The following is a 13,039-nucleotide window of genomic DNA, read 5'->3' as shown; positions in this document are numbered from 1 at the left end:
TGTTGTGATAGTGTTTTAATAACGCTTTTGTTTAACTATTATATGATAAAATTAACTAAAATGCATGTAAGCTTAACTAACTATTTTAGCAAAGCATGATGGTAGATTGAGCCAATATTATGCTAACCATTTTTATGCCGAGACAAGCTTTGTTAGAGCCAGAGTAGTCAAGGCCAGAATATTAATTAGAAAGATAAGGGTCTGCAGCATGTATCATTTCTTATCCTAATTTTGCAAAACTAAGCTTAGTAATGTAAAGTTGTCTGTGTAAAAGTTCTCAGAGGAAGAATTATTCCTTCTGCAAAAAGGGAGGATAGCAAGGTAACGATAAACTGTGATATTGACGGTCAAAGGCTGAGAATGAGATGTATTGTAAGGCTTAACAGCTGCAAGTTCTCACAGCAAAGGGAAAACGTTATAAGAGAAGCAACTATTGAACCCTGAAGGCAGCACGAACACAGAGGAAGACTGGAGGAGAACTGCAGTCAACCGAACACAGCAAGAGACAGCGCCACAGTCACTCAGTGGGTTTCCATTGAGGTTTCAAGGAACCGACTGTTTATTGCCTTGTTAAGGATTATTTCTTTGTACTGGAAGTAAACCACTTAATAAAATCTATTGCGCTTATTTACTATATACCTGTACCCAGTGTGGTTTGTGTGGTCACGGACATGTCTCTTCTGACAGATCTTATAGATCTTACAGATTGGTTGCTCTTTGGATGATGTCAAATTTGAGCCAGTTGGCATGCCTTACAGATACATCAAATGTATACTAGATGCAAACTTTTATACTGTTCCATGGTTTTATCTTGCTGAAACTTAAAATCGTACTGTAGTAGAAAACAATGTTGAACTAGATTACAGTTACATTGTGTGTCAATGTAATAATGTGTAATTGAGAAAAAATATACATTGTCCCAGGACGAATCTCATATGGGATTTTAAAAGTGCTCTATTTGAGATTAGCAAGGATTGTGCTATAATAATAAACAGCAGAATCCTATAGGATTTATAGTTTGACCTAGAGGTCCATGTAATATTTGTTCAAGACTTAGAAATCCAATGTGGACAGGATGACCTATTAGATACTTTGGTATTTGAAATCCTCTCTGTAGTATTTACAGAGATGGTACAAGGAGGTGATGTCTGTCATAATAGAATGCCAAGTACTACTGCTATAATCTAGATATCAGCTTACCTAATAGGTAGCAGCATCATATTTGGGTCGGAGGTTTGTAGGTTCAAGGCCCACTCGATGGCCGGAATTTTAAAATGTATTTTTTAAAGTTATTTTCAGTAATTCAAAATCAGGTATTCACAGGTGATGGATTGACACTGTGGCCAGAATTTTACCAGTGTTGAGAAGGCGGGATCAGAGGCGGGTCAGCTGTGAAATTTGAAATGATTGACAGTGGGTCGGAACCCCGCTGTCAACCTGCCTCCATGCTCGTCTCCAGGGTCTCCCAGGTGTCGGGTCTGTCAGTGCTGAACAGACCCGACACCAAGCGGTGAGGGAGGCAATTTACATCATTAAGAGGCTGTTAAAAGTACATTGAACAGCATTTTACCCTCTACTTACCATTTTTCCAAATTTTTAAAAGAGGTTCATGGCGCTTGGGGATCACATCAGGTAAGTAGGTTGGGTTTTCAGTGAGTATTCATTCTTCTGAATAGTTGACAATTATAAGTGTGGTATCAAAATTACCATTTCACAGTTATTCACTTTCCAATCTTAGAAGAAAGTGTTTGGAATAAGCTCTCTGTCAACTGTCACCTCCTTGGAACAACCTCTCTCACCACTGACAGATCACTTCTGTCATCTCAACCTCACCTGCCATCTATTTCATCAGCATCGGTGCCCTTAAAGAAATGTCGCCTTAGTCCTCAGAATCCCAACACGATCAGCCCCAACACCAGCATCACCAGGCACACCAGCATCTCCACACACACCAGCATCACCAGGCACACCAGCATCACCAACCATAAAACCAACCTTCTCCGCAATCAACTGATGCTACACAGGACACAGGGCATCAGCACCTGATCACATTGCTGCCTGGGATGCCAGGGATGGCCTCACAATGGCCAGATTTACTTCACTTGATGCTGTACACCTGGGCTGCCACATGATGCACCAGGTTGGCACCACCCCACACCAGAACCATAAAGGATCCCTACAATGACCAAGACATTCCTTTCATACTCATCACCATTGCGGGGGGGACCATTGCGTCTCACAATTCACTGCAACTCACTAAACCATTTCCAAATGTGCACACAAATCTGTCCAAGAAGGCAAAGTGTTGAAGATAAAGATTTCAATATTTAACACATTAACAGTAACTTTACATGTATATTGGCAATAACACCCAAGTGCCTACTGTATTGTTAGTTGGTATGATTAGACTAGGATGAGGGTGAGTGTGAGGGGTGGCTAGTGAGATGGGGATGTGATAATGTAGATAGAGAGAGAGGATGAGTGGATGTGCAAGGTAAGTTGGTGTGAGTAAGGATGTGCAGGAGTTGGGTAGGGAAGGCAGAGTGATGGGGATGTGATGAGTGGCAAAGCAAGACAAGATTGAGTGTGGCTTTGCTATAACATTTTGTGATCTACTGAGATAATTGAAAGGTTTGTGCCACTGCAGCCAGCTCCTCCTGACAACATCCCTGCTTGTGCCCTCCTGTGCAATGTGCAACCAGGCTACGTTGATCTCCTGGGGTGCTATCTTCTGCCCATTGGAAGGGAAGGGAACCTCCCCGTGTGCTGTGACTCCCTCCATGGTCATATGGTGGATGTCATGGGAGAGCCTGAGTGCAGACGTGCACCTCTGTGCAGTGCTTGTTAGTGTTTACAGCAGCTCCATGCTGCAGAACACTAACAACACAACTGTCAAAATCAATATGGACAAGGTCGCTTTAAAGAAACTGGCTGATGACGCGTCGGCAAATGACAGCATCTGACCAGCTTCCTTTTAATTGGCCGGGAACCTTGCTGGGTGGGCTTAACAAGCCCCATCAAGGTAAAATCACGGAGAGAGTAGGCTGCAGCCAACAGCGGGCTGGGACGTTGCTGCAGACCTCGGCCACCCCGGAACCGCCTCAATTAGTAAAATCGCGGCCTACGATTTCATAAATGTGGCTCACACTCCAATGCAGAAATGAGGGAGCATTGCATTGTGGAAAGTGCAGAGAAGGTTCTGTCTGACTACACAAGTGGATGTTAAAGATCCTGTGGCAATACTTGCAGATCATGAAGCTCTGGCCAGCATGGCCAGCATCGCTCCCTCAACAAAAAACACCAAAAATAATTGAGATTACTTGACCATTCATTGCTTTACTGTTTGTGGGGAGGAGCTTGCAGAGAATAGTGGTTGCATTTTCCTATATAACAATCCTGATCTGCAAAAGTAATTAATTGAGGGGAAAAGGAAGGACATCACAGCTAGAGCTCCCTGGATAACTAAAGATTTAAAGGTTAAAATGAGATGGAAAAAGGAGGCTTATGACAAATGTAAGGTTGACAATACAATGGAGATCTAAGCTGAATATAGAAGGTACAGAGGAGATCTAAAAAAAGGGAATAACAACAACAACTTGTATTTATATAGCGCCTTTAACCTAGTAAAAGATCCCAAGGTGCTTCACAGGAGCGTTATAAGAAAAACAAATACATTTGACGCCGAGCCACATAAGAAGAAATTACAGCAGATGACCAAAAGCTACAGGCTTGTATTCCCTCCAGTATAAAAGATTGAGGGTGATCTGATCAAGGTGTTTTAAGTATTAAATGATCTGATAGGGCAGATATGCAGAAACACAAATTTCCTCTGGTGGGTGAATTGAGAACAATGATCTTAAATTAGTGCTAGGCCATTCCGGATCAAAATCAGGGAGTACTTTTTCAAACAGGGTAGTACAAATCTGGAATCCTCTCTCCCTCAAACGGCTGTGGCTGCTGGGACAATTAGAGCTTTCAAGACTAAGGTTGATCGATTTTTGTTGGGTAAGGGTATCAAGATTCAAAGGTGGGTAAATGGAGTTTAGGTGCAGATCAGCCATGATCTAATTGAATGAGGGGTTGAATGACCTATTCTAGTTCCTAATGTTACTATTAAGAGAGACTTCAGAAGTTACAGCTTTTCTCACGAGAGCTCAGAAAGTTAAGACATGACCTGATAGGATTACGATAAAATAGTGATACATTGAGCCTGAAATCACGGCCTCTCCGGGTGCATACGATGTGCGCACATGCCGTAGACACCCTGCTAGTTCTGGATTTAAGCATGCACTGCGCATGTGCCTAAACTCGGCACTTGTGATCTGTAAAAAATTTCTTTTGACAGATCGCACACATCGCCAGGAGAAAGTCCTTCGCGGGCAGAGATTTGGGCTATTTACCCAACTTCTGCCCAGTGAATGTCCTTCAAACTTTTATGCCTGACAAAAGGTCTACTTTTACCAGTGTAAGAGTTTTAAAAGATAGAAAAATAACATTTTATCAATAATTTTTGTATTCAAAATCCTGTCCAGTAAGGTAAGTTTATTTTTACCCCTATTAAAACACATTAAAAAAAATCCCCAAAATAAATTATTGTTTAAAACATTTAATTCAGTTTCAATTAATTTTAAATATGTGAAGAGTTTTTCTTATTTATTTAAAATGTTTGTATTTTTGGGGGTAACCCCAATCATAGAAATGGTGATCTCTGTACAAGTGGAACTCACCATTACTGTAAATGGGGATACATAATTTTCATTGGTTGGTCTGGCCTACATGAACCCAGGATGCACATACGCTCCTGGAATATGCTGGGCTGCACATCATGGCCTCGGAGCAGAAGTCTTCATTCCTCCGGGACCACCAGGTACATTTGGAAATATTTTTGTGGTCGGAGGCATGCAATTTCAGGGCCATTGTATCCACTGGTTGGCATGCTGGTACAATGGGCCCAAGTTTGCCCAGGAGTTGCTCCATCTATTTTGGAGCAGCTAGATTTTTTTGGTGTAAATTAAAAATCCCAATTCTGCCCACTTAATTTGCTCCAGTGTAAGTGAGTTAGTTAGTTTTTTTTTAAGTTTAGTATTTTTTTCAAAAGGGGGCGTTACCAGCCACTTACACCTGTTTTGCCCATTTAAGCAAGTTTAGACAGCTAAAAGTTACTCCAAACTAACTTAGGCCAGCGTATGTGGCCACTTGTGGCCGCACAGATAAACCTTGCGGTGAGCTAAGAAATCAGCACAGGTAAATACATTTAAAGCACCAAAAACAAATAAATAATACAAGGAAGATGAGAGGACCTGCACCTAGCACCAAGACTTACAAAGCACTAAACAACTAGATTAAAAATGGATTGGTAAACTAGCAAATACATTATAGCAAGTCCTATAAATAAGAGTATCAGCTAAACTATTTTACAGAATTCCTTTTGAAAGCAGATGAATAGTAAACTTGAATGTAAATCAAACAAGAATTTAGGACCACATAATCAATCAATAAATAAATAAATAAACAAGTAAAAAATAGAAGTCCAACCTTCAGCAAAGCTTTACTGCAGAAAAACACTAGCAACTGGCGACCGATGAGGGAGCCAATTTGGCCAGGGCTAGGGGTGGTAAGATGCACACCGGGAGGCTAGGCTCAACGCGGCATCGGTAAGGGGAGAGGGCGGAGGCTGAACGTGGCATAGGGGAAATGATGAAAAAGGCCCAGCTCAGGTGGGCTGGTCGCCTGGTCCCAATGCCTGGTACGAGACAACCCAAGAAGGTATTCTACAATGATTCGAAGCTCGGTAACTGCTCTCATTGTGGTCCGTTCGTAAGATGTATGGTTTGCCAAAACACCGATCTTAAAAATGTGGTATCCCAGCTGACAAATGGGAGTATGCTGCTTATGAACAGAACATTGATAAAAGAAGGTTCACAAAGACACAACAAAGCTTTAAGCAAGTCGTATCCAGCTAGCTGAAGAAAAGAGAAATCAAATCAAAAGAGTAAGATTAGCCGTCGGGGGGGCAGGGAAGGGGGGGGTTGGGTAGCAGAGTGGAGGCTGAACGCGGCAGGGAAAGCCGATGAGGGAGTCCATTCAGCCAGGGGTAGGGGTGGCATGCTCCCACACAGCCTGCAGAGATTGTGGGGGTGAGGAGCTACTGCACATGCGCGCACACTCTAGCACGCATGTGCAGAGGTCCCGGCACTGTTTTCAGTGCCGGGACCTGACTCCGCCCCCCACTGCTTGTGCTGCGCGACGCCAAGGACCTGCAATGTTCCAGCAGTGGGGAGAATACCGAGGTAAGTTTTAGGTGCGGGTTTTCTTCTACAAAGTCGGCACACCTCACGGAGGTGTGCCATTCTAAGCGGGGGGGGGGGGAAACTTGGGACCCAAGAGTGGATAAATTTAAGATAATCACAAAAAGAATAAAAAGGGATCAAAGAATCATAGAAATTTACAGCATGGAAAGGGGTCATTTCTGCGCCAGCCGATAAAGAGCTAACCAGCCTAATCCCACTTTTCAGCTCTTGTTACGGCACTTCAAGTGCATAACCAAGTACTTTTTTAAAGTGGTGAGGGTTCCTGCCTCTACCACCCTTTCAGGCAGTGAGTCCCAATCCCCCACCACCCTCTGGGTGAAAATCTTTCCCCTCAAATCCTCACTAAACCTCTTACCAATTATTTTAAATCTATGCCCCCTGATTGTTGAACCCTCTGCTAAGGGAAATAGGTCCTTCCTATCCACTCTATCCAGGCCCCTCATAATTTTATACACCTCAATAAAGTTTCCTCTCAGCCTCCTCTGTTCCAAAGAAAACAAACCCAGTCTATCCAATCTGTCCTCATAGCTAAAATTCTCCAATCCAGGCAACATCCTCGTAAATCTCCGCTATACCCTCTCCAGTGCAATCACATATTTTCTGTAATGTGGTGACCAGAACTGCACGCAGTACTCTAGCTGTGGCCTGACTAGTTCAAGCATAACCTCGCTGCTCTTGTATTCTATGCCTCAGTTGTTTTTCACAGTTCAAGCATAACCTCGCTGCTCTTGTATCCTATGCCTCAGCTAATAAAGGCAAGTATTTTGTATGCCTTCTTAACCACCTTATCTATCTGGCCTGCTACCTTCAAGGATCTGTGGACATGCACTCCAAGGTCCCTTTGTTTCTCAACATTTCTCAGTGTCCTACCATTTAATGAGTATTCCCTTGCCTTTTAACCCCCTCTAAGTGCATTACCTCACACTTCTAAAGACTGAATTCCATTTGCCACTGTTCTGCCCACCTGACCAGTTCATTGATATCTTCCTGCAGTCTACAGCTTTCTTCTTCATTATCAATCACACAGCCAATTTTTGTATCATCTACAAACTTCTTAATCATACCCCTACATTCAAGACTAAATCATTGATATATACCACAAAAAGCAAGCATGCACTACTGAGCCTGCAGAACCCCACTGGATCAGCCTTTCAGTCACAAAAATAACCATCGACCATTACCCTTTGCTTCCTGCGTCTGAGCCAATTTTGGATCCAACTTGTCAGGTTGCTTTGGATCCCATGTGCTTTCACTTTCGTGACCAATCTGCCATGTGGGACCTTAACAAAAGTCTTGCTAAAATCCAAACAATACATCAAACACATTACTCTCAGAAACCCTCCTTGTTACCTCCTAATTAAATCAAGTTAGTCAGACATGACCTTCCCTTAAAAAATCCATGCTGACTGTCCCCGATTAATCCATGCCTTTCTAATTTAAAATTTATCCTGTTCCCTCAGAATTTTCATTATGCTGACTGGCCTATAATTACTTGGCCTATCCCTTTATCCCTTTTTAAATAAAGGTACAACATTAGCAGTCCTCCAGTCCTCCAGTACCACACCTGTAGCCAGAGATGATTGGAAAATGATGGTCACAGCCCCTGATTTTTCCTCTTTTGTTTCTGGTAACAGCCTGGAATGCATTTCATCCGGGCCTGGGGATTTATCCACTTTCAAAGCTGCTAAACCTCTTAATACTTCCTTACTCACTATGTTTATTTCATCTAATATTTCACAATCCTCCTCCCTGATTGCAATGTCTGCATCACCCCTCTCCTTTGTGAAAACAGACACAATGGTAGAAAGAAAATGCACAGAAAAATTTAGAGAATGTGAAATTCTGTGCAACACATACTATTATTGAAGAAGAGTCCATAAATTATTTTCTAAGCGAATTAGATAGTTGCTTGTAAAAGTAGAATATTAACAAGTATGGGGAGTGAGCAGAAGAGTGGGATTAGACTCGGCACTTCCTATGGAACAAAATATTGGCACAGACTTTGATGCGCCAAATGACCTGTTTTTTGTGCTGTAACATTTTATGATTCTATGAATGTAATTGTACAAAATACTTTTCTTAAAAGTTAAGCAAACAAATAAAAAAGTATTTATTTTACAAATCAATTATCATGATTCCTCCATTAGTATTCAAAATAATGAAGTGATCCAAGATGGTGTTCTAATTGTACAAGGTTAATGAAATCCTGCATTCAATTAGTCAATCTATAACTGCTCATGCATATTAGAGTGAACATTAAGTGGAGAATTTAAATGTAAAGTGCATAACTCCTTTTGTCTTTCATAGTTTCTTATCTTAAACCAACTCCTGGGTCTTGAAAATAGTCTTATACTTAAAGGCTGGTCTTTGATAAAAGTGAATTTACTCCATGAGTTTTACAGCCAGGTCTCATCAGGGATGATTTCAGAGAGCAATGGAATTTCACCGTTTTCATTTCTACTTGAATTGGGAACCAGAATTTATTGTATGGACTGGCCTCGTCGCTACAAGTTTAGGTAATGCAATGTGGTTCCCAAATGACACGGAAAAATAAAAACATTGTTAAATTCCATTATTTCTGGGAAATTCTGGGAAAATTCTCCCTGATGACACTAAGCAGCAATGTCAATTGAGCATGGCCACACTAAACATTACTCTACTGATTGCTTTGGGCTAACCTTTTAGTACAAGACTATTCTTCAGAGTTAGAAGTTTGTTAAAAATAAGAGGCTGTGAAATACACAGCTGAATCTGTTTTTGTCCTCACTCTTGTCTTCTTCCATTTAACGAGGTAATTGTACAGTGACCTAGAATGGCAACCTTGGCCACATTTTCACTTGTTTAGCCTGTGGAGACCAATTACAGTGCTCCAGTGGAACCTTGAAAGGGCTTCACCAACAGTGATATTGTCCTTTGAAAGGTGTCCCACTGATAGAAATAATAACATTATTGGGCACTTATACCAGTTTGAATGATAGTAAAGGTTAACATGAGTGTATTTATCAGATTTAGATTAAATAATTTTTTATTTGAGGACTTAATTATTAAACAGCAATAGTGACAAAAAATATTGCTTTTGGGATCTTTAAAATGTGATTTACTGACACAGTATACCTAGGTGAAATAAGATGGACCATATGATGACTGTACATTCCCTGGAGTGATAAATATGCTGCAGAACAGAGACTGGCACCCTTTCAGGTAGCACACAGACTGTCAAGGTGACCCACCTACAGCATTCATTCAATTCTTCACTCATACAATAATTTAAGTAAGATATTATTGAACATTCAAGCTCACAGCTAAATATACAACTGAGAATGCTTTGTCTGCTCTGTTATGTTACCAATTTATCCGAGTACAAAAGAAAACTTTTAACACCTAAATTAATCTTCTGTTCCTTTTCCAATACAGTACATCAGAGCATTGGTATTATTCAACTGTAAAGGGTCAAGATCTATTAATAAAATATCACAACATGTATCCTATTAAGTCGCTATAGAAGACTTGTACTTCTGTTTGAGTAACCTAGTTAATAGCCACGAAGTTGTAAAGAGCAGAACAGAAATGATATCATATTGACTTTTACTCTAATAGTGCTACTGCTGACATTTTGCTACTGTCTAAATAAAAGCATATTGCTACTGTATAACCCAACATTCTCACTTCCATTAATGAGGTACTGATTCTGCAGTATTGTTTTAATGTGGGGACTGGACTAATTGTATACACACCACAGTGAGAAATACTTTGTGTTGGGGAATGGAATACTTTTTTGCTCACAACTGGCATCAAAGATTATCAGATCAGGTAAAACACAGAAATCTGCAGAGTAAAACTACATCAGTTTGAGTTTCTCCATTTTACAGAATAGCCATCACTCAGTGAGACTGTCAGCTCAGTGCTAGTTTTGTGCATTGGGTCGATGCCCACTAGGAACTGAATACAAACCTTGACCTTCTCTTCCTTTTTCCAATTTTAGATCAAAAACTGTTATAACTTTTCATGTAACTGTTACTGATTATAATTTAAATTAAAACCTAACTGAGAATTATTAAAGTAATCAAGAATATTATAAAAAGGAAGGAATCTCTGTTTTGATTCTGTTTTTTTTCCCATTTTCTCTCCAATTGGGCCATTTCAATGCCACAGTCTTGCCTGCAGAAATCTCCATGGACACCATAAATGCATGACTCATTGCTTAGATAATCAGGACATACAGCTGCGCAATGATGAAAAGGAACCCGCTCCATCTGGTTTTCCCTCCTGGTCCCATACAATTCCACAATGAATACACAAACGCACCTGTATTTTTTGTGATTTATCAAGTTTTATTGACAGTTCAAACAAATAAAGAAATCAGGTAATAGAGATTCTCGGGTTACACAATCAGAGTTGTAAAAGTCTCAAAAATATAAACATGTAAACATGATATTACTGCCCCACCCCCAAATATTAACAAGCAATATTTAATGAAGGAGCTAAGGTATTCTCACAGACACAGGGAGGGTGAATATAACAGTACAGCTACAGCAACTTGTCTGTTCAGAAATGCCAGGTGAGTGGCACAAACCATGGAAGCAAATGCCCCAAGATGTCCTCTGGCTGCTTGTCCGACATCCAGTACTGGATGAGCAGAAATTTTCTCCAACTAAATATTGGGAAGTCCAAAGCCATTGCTGTTGGTCCCTGCTACAAACTCTGTTCCCTAGCCACGACTCCATCGCTCTGCCAGGCCACTGTCTAAGACTGAACCAGAGCATTTGCAATCTTGATGTTCTATTTGACCTTGAGATGAGCTTCTGATCCTATATTCGCTCCATCACCAAGATTGCCTACTTCCACCTCCGTAATATTGCTCATCTCCGCACCTGCCGCAGCTCATCTGCTGCTGAAACACTCACCCTTGCATTTGATAGCTCTAAACTAAGCTATTCCAATGCTCTCCTGGCTCCCATCTTGCACTCTCTGTAAACTTGGGTTCATAAAAAACTCTGTTGCCCAAATCTCAACTTGCACCAAGCCCTGTTCACCCATCAGCCCTGTACTCGTTGACTTACATTGGCTCCCGGTCAAGCAGCAGCACAATTTAAACACATTCTCATCCCTATTTTTAAATCCCGCTATGGCCAAGCTCCTCCCTATGTCTTCAGCCCTACATCCTTTGAGAGCTCTGCAGTCCTCCAATTCAAATCTCTTACGCATCCCTGATTTTAATCACTCCATCATTGGCGGCTGTGCCTTCAGCTGCCTAGGCCCTAAGCTCTGGAATCCCCTCCTAAATTTTTCTGCCTTTCTACCTCTCTCTCCTCCTTTAAGATGCTCCTTAAAACCTACCTCTTTGACCAAGGTTTCACCTGGTCTAATATCTTCTTACATGGCTCGGTGTCACATTTTGTTTGATAACGCTCCTGTGAAGTGTCCTGGGATGTTTTACTGCATTAAAGGCGCTGTATAAATGCCAGTTGTTATTATTGCAGTAGAATCCACATCAGTGTTTGAAATCAAAGCCGAATTTGACAGTGTAATGCTCTGACTTTAAAGATAAATAGATTTCAAATATGATTTTATTAAATATTGAAACCTTTATATAAAATATTCCAGAAAACTGAGGAAAATAGCCTTCTTCAGTCATAAGTATCTTGTGACCTTGCTGCTACCACAGGCCTTTGCATAGAAGGATGTTAAACCAAGTCCTTTCAACTGTCCTGGTGGACAATATGTAACCTATGGCATTAGTTGCAAATACCAGGGAGAAGCATATCTTTCTAAGACTGAAAACATATTGGGCCAAAATTGGGGTCGGAGGTTTCCCGCGGACACGAGCCTCCGACCACCTTCAGTCCCTGCGCACACGGAGAATTCGGTTTTGAACCGGCAGAGTCCTGGGCAGCGCATGACATCATACCACCCAGAAACATTGCGTGCACGAAGCCTGTGGCTTTGTTTGCAAAATAGTACTGCCCACAAGACGTGTCAAAAAAGTTGATTTGAGTAGGCCCCACCCCCGATTTTTTTTAACTCCAAATTCTTGTTGTACAGAGCTGTGATTACTATGAATGGGAATACCCCTAAAAACAAAGAAACACTTTACATAAATAAAAAAAACCCTCACTTATTTAAAAATAATAGAAATTGAATTAAATTAAATGGTTTAGCAAAAATATATTTTTTTAATGGGAGAGTAATTTGGTTGTGCGGCGTTAATCCAGGCGGAGCGGTACTTTTAGCACCTTGAGAAAGTTTGCGTCTCCCGCCCAGAAATTTTCCAGAATCGGTCGCAGAGCTGACAGAGACCATAAATCAGTCATTGCACACCAGAGCCGGGGGTGCAATAACAAAAGTTTGGTTGGTACATTTTGCAGACCCATCGCGCATAGGCGGAACTATGAATCAGATCCCGGGAAAAGCCGAGTCTTAAAGGCGCGGCATAGTAACGCACCCATTAAAGTTTCCAAAATCATTTGTTTTCAACCTGTACTGTTTGTCTGCCGCTGCAAACTCGGAGGTTCACGCACCATGTTGTGTGTAAACGTTACACTGTGACCTTTGAGAGAAGCGCATCCTCCTTCCTTTAAGTAGTCACCAGTTAACGACTCTGCAAGCCTGTACTGACTGTTTTTCCAGATATTATTATTGGCAGTCGCACGTGTACGCGTTGTACCAGGAATACGTTATGACGTCAGCAGTCAGGTGCTAATGATTGGTGAGCCTCTATTGAATTTTCT

The sequence above is a fragment of the Pristiophorus japonicus genome, chromosome 4 (assembly GCF_044704955.1).
Source record: "Pristiophorus japonicus isolate sPriJap1 chromosome 4, sPriJap1.hap1, whole genome shotgun sequence".
In the NCBI taxonomy this organism is placed as follows: Eukaryota; Metazoa; Chordata; class Chondrichthyes; family Pristiophoridae; genus Pristiophorus; species Pristiophorus japonicus.
The sequence above is the reverse complement of the archived record's forward strand: the minus strand, read 5'-3'. Positions refer to the sequence as shown.